This window comes from Limulus polyphemus, unplaced genomic scaffold (genome assembly GCF_000517525.1).
Source record: "Limulus polyphemus unplaced genomic scaffold, Limulus_polyphemus-2.1.2 Scaffold2096, whole genome shotgun sequence".
In the NCBI taxonomy this organism is placed as follows: Eukaryota; Metazoa; Arthropoda; class Merostomata; order Xiphosura; family Limulidae; genus Limulus; species Limulus polyphemus.
The window spans coordinates 139,564-144,316 of NW_013667706.1; the positions used below are offsets into that span (position 1 = coordinate 139,564).

General features: G+C 34.8%; 1 protein-coding gene across 2 annotated transcripts in view; it reads left to right on the forward strand.

The window, feature by feature from the left end:
* Positions 1-4,753, forward strand: part of LOC106465926 (inactive phospholipase C-like protein 1) — a 113,506-nt gene that overhangs the window by 33,073 nt on the left and 75,680 nt on the right. The gene's annotated exons all lie outside the window — the stretch shown is intronic.

Sequence of the window (4,753 nt, forward strand, 5' to 3'; positions counted from 1 at the left end):
TTAGGTGTCTATTTACTTGTGACCACTCAGTGTATATAGTTTGAGGAATGAAGACCGTGGTCACTTGACCCATCTTTCACCAAATTCGTCATGCTATTTCAGGCGAGATGTCCTTTTAACCTGAACAGGAGAATGATTATGTTATTGTACAGATATTAAATCAATAAGGTGGACATAAATTTCTGTCATGCGTGCAAACGTCCGAGATATTTTATCAAATGATATTTAAAATGTTTTACTGTCTTCAGATATCGAAATAATAAAGTTTTTTATTTTATTTTAAGAGAGCAAAAGCCTACTTCTTATTAGGATCTTTCTTTATGTACAGTATATTCTTACGTCAGGTAATTGAAAATAACTTTAAATCAAATGCCCTAAGCGTGCTATTCAGTTATAGAAAACTTTAAACAAAGTTACGACTCTCTATATCTTGAAACTGTTACTTCTGTTTCTATCTCAAGGGGGTCGCTGATGGGTTGAGAATATGCAAGAACTCGCTTTGAAATGCTTGTAAATTAAATCTTTCCGGGTCTGATATTTCCCACAATTTATATTTTCGTGGTGCCGGAAAATTGAAAATTAGGAGTGTTCGTGAGTTGTTCAGGTGTATGGAAGGTGTTCCAGTCCCAAAAAACTTGAGAGCCCCAAGAAAGAGAAAATGTAGCTAAGCAACAGCATTCAATGTCAGCTCATATCTGATCAAATTATTGGGGTCTGACCATTTCACTCATTTAGCGCAGCCACGGCCCCAAATTGTGGAGCGTGTTTTTATAGCAAGAGGTCGCAAAAAATATGATATTCAGATTCACAATCCGGAAACGCTAACTAGTTGGCCACGCCCGCCCAGAGCTCTCATAATAGAACCCCTAACGTTTAAGATATTTTAATTGTGGAGAACGCAAGGCACCAGCATGTTAAATGTGTTCTTAAAATTGTTTATTAGAAAACAGTGGAAAATGTAAGAGTTTTTATCTAGGGCAATAACTTCTTATGCTTATGCCCCCAGTGGCACAGCGGTATGTCTGCGGACTTACAACTCTAGAAACCGGGTTTACATACCCGTTTTGGGCAGAGACAGATACCCCATTGTGTAGCTTTGTGCTTAACTACAAACAAGCTTGGCCTGGCATGGCCAGGTGGTTAGAGCGCTTGACTGAGGGTCGCGGGTTGGAATCCCCGTCCCACCAAACATGCTCGCCCTTTCAGCCGTGGGGGCTTTATAATGTGATGGTCAATCCCACTATTCGTTGGTAAAAGAGTAGCCCAAGAGTGGGCGGTGGTAACTAGCTGCCTCTAGTCTTTCACGGCTAAATTAGGGACGGCTAGAGTTAGCTGTTAAAGTTAAGTTGAATTACTCGTTCAGTAACTAAGATTAATTATTAGAATAATCAAATTCACGATCTGTTAGAGTTAAGCTGAACCACTTGTCTAGTATGTAAGGATAATTATTACAAGTGTAAGGAAAAGTTATCGCTAAATAAAAAAGCCATGTATAATTGGCTACTGAACTTGAAAAAAAGAACCAAACAAGATATGGATGGAAGTAGACATATCGCTTGATTGGCTAATGATCATATAGCAGTTTAAACCGTCTCGACTTTACATGGAGAATAAAATCCTTACATTACTGGCTTCTCCACTTTGTTTATCAAACGTTTGGTGTTTGAATTGAGCCTCGATTTTCTTCATTATACCCTTCCTTTAGTTAACTTTAGAATACAACTTTATTACTATTTTACAATATAGTAATATTTTACGATTGGAAATTCTTGTTCTATTCGTTTTGCCAGCGAGGAAGCCATTAATGTTAATATAACTTTCATTTGTTTATAAGATGGAGTACGTGGGTTACTAGGCTACAGACTCTATTCTAAAGCTGTATAAACTTTGCATAAGTTAATAATAGAATAGGTGGTTAAAGATCTTGAAGACTGAGTTGCTATCAAATGATGATAAAATTATAATTACTACTAGAACAAGGTAGGCACTAGGCCTGTTGAAGAAAAATGATGATGAACGAAAATAAGAAATCCAGGTTTTGGCTATTTGTCAGTTTTCGACTTTGGAACGCTCTAGATAGCTGAAAAGCGGCATATACACCGAAGATAGAATGACTATATCAGGTAGCTCTTCATATCTAACTTTTGAAGACCTGTGGATAATAAAATCCAGATGACTTTTGTTTTGCTTTAATACGAGTGTGCGTGCCATCCCTACATAGAGAGTGCTAGCGCACTCCCTGATAATAACAAATTCACGAACTGTTAAAGCTGAGCTGAAATACTTCGTCATTAGCTAAGACCGATTATTAAAAAAAAAAACAATTTTGCGAATTATTAGAGTTGAGATGTGTAAATGTTTACTGAAAATCAATCTTTTTAACACATCAGTTATATAAACAATCTTTAAGTGATCAAAGTTGAGGGTTCCAGAGGTCACGGCCATGTCTTCTGTGCCACGTGATTGTGATTTTTTTTTAATCATTTCTCAACAGATATTCAGTACGAGAGATTCGCTCTTTTACAAACTTCTGTCAGTCTGGTGCTGAAAGATAATACTCTTAACAAGGTACTCACCGCCTTGAATGACCTTGAAACCTCTTGACGACCTCTATAAAGTTTATAGGTTTCGACCATTAACTTACCTTGTTCGTGGAAGTAAACGACATATCTAGATTGGGTTTTAGTAGTATTTAAAAAACAAATTGTCAGTCGATTTGCCATACCTGAAAAAAAAAGAAGATCCCGAAATAATTCGGGCAAAACATTCAGCACCCAGGAGGACGGAATAATAAGTAAAAAAAAACAAACCCGGTGCACTAAGGTGAATAACGATAGCTCATGGAGAAATTTTGATTTAAACATGTGGCAATAACTCAACTTATTTTTAACAGGTCTAAAGATTTTGGTACACATACGCTGAAGGAACGAAGTCCCTCGTTTATTTGAGAAGAAATTTAAATCTACATAATATTTAGTTCCAGTGGATTTTTAATTTATATATATATATATACCATATGAAACAATTAATTGATAAACATTTTGTCTTATAATATTATTGATTTGTAGTGTCAAACTATTTGTTGTCGAATTTTATTATGGTTTTTGAACATTCCTGTACATATTCGTTGTTTAGTCAAGTTTGTTGGTAGTTTGTAGTGGGTACTTTGATTTTTTTTTAGTGTTAGAATAAGTACAATGTTTCGACCACTAGTGCGGTCATTTTCAAGTACAAACACTTAAAAATGATCGCAGTAATACAAGTTTCTATTGAATTCCGTATTTGTTAAATTTACCGGAGAGGTGAATACTGTGTTTATTGTTAAATTTACCGAGGAGGTGAACACTGTGTTTATTGTTAAATTTACCGAAGAGGTGAGCACTGTGTTTATTGTTAAATTTACCGAAGAGGTAAACACTGTGTTTATTGTTAAGTTTCATTATTTTCATCAGTCCTGCAGGTATTTGTTTCACATAATTCTGCTTATCGACCCAAATTCCAAAGTAACAAAACTAGCTTATATCGAAGTTACTTAGATTTAACGTACAGTATAACGCGATTTTCAGTAAATTATATTAAAAACAGGTTTTCTTTGTGTTGCGAAGTCACAGTAGCAGCTGCTGTTATTTTTGGTGCATAGCTACACAGTAGGTTATCTACGATCTGTCCGGGGAATCGAACCCCGGATTTTAGTGTTGTAAGTCCGTAAAGTTACCGCTAATCCACCGCGGTATTTATCATTATATGTTATAGTTGTAAGAAAATGTTGTAAATATAAATTACGAACATTAGCCTATCTCTAAGTCACGAGACTAAATGCTGGAGGTAAACATGACGTTTTGAATTATTACGACACACTATTACACGTAGTTACATTAACAAAACTGTTATAAAATACGAAGTCACACATGAGAACAAGTAATAATAGTTTTTAAAGAGAATTTCAAAAATCAGGTTTATAATTAAATTGAGACAGTATAGAGCACAAAATAATTTAAACTGTGTGACTGATATTTGAGTATTTAACGTAATTCAAAACTATTCGGAATGTTTATCCAGTGTGAGATTACCCAAGAGCACCACGTGACCGTTTGCGTCACAACGAATATTCCAAACTACACTTGGTTAGTACTTTTAATTTATTTTACCAGCTTTTAACTCTCTACCTTTTAGATACACACACATATATATATAGTTATGTAAACTATGAAAATCAGGCCTAAATAAATACAGCAGTAAAAACAACACTATTAATAATAACACCAAGTTACAAACCATCGTATAGCTCAAGTTTACATCTTTTACTCACTGTAGGGAAGTGGCTGTATAGAAAAAAAAAGTTTGTAGATTTTGTGTTAACCATAAAGCTGCACAATAGGTTATCTATGGTATAACCACCACGAGTACCGACATCCAGAATTTACCATCGTAAACCTGCAGACCCTGCTGAGCCACTAGGGGTAGGAGGGTGATGGCAAAAGAAATGAGTATAAAAACAGATCACTGAAGTGATAAGTAAACCGATGAGATAAAGTTCTAATATTTATATTAGCTACAGATTACATCTTTATAAGAACTACAGTATACTTAATTAGCTACACATAACATCTTTATAAGAACTACAGTATACTTAATTCGCTACACGTTACATCTTTATAAGAACTACAGTGTACTTAATTAGTCACAGATTACATCTTTATAAGAACTACAGTGTACTTAATTAGTCACAGATTACATCTTTATAAGAACTACA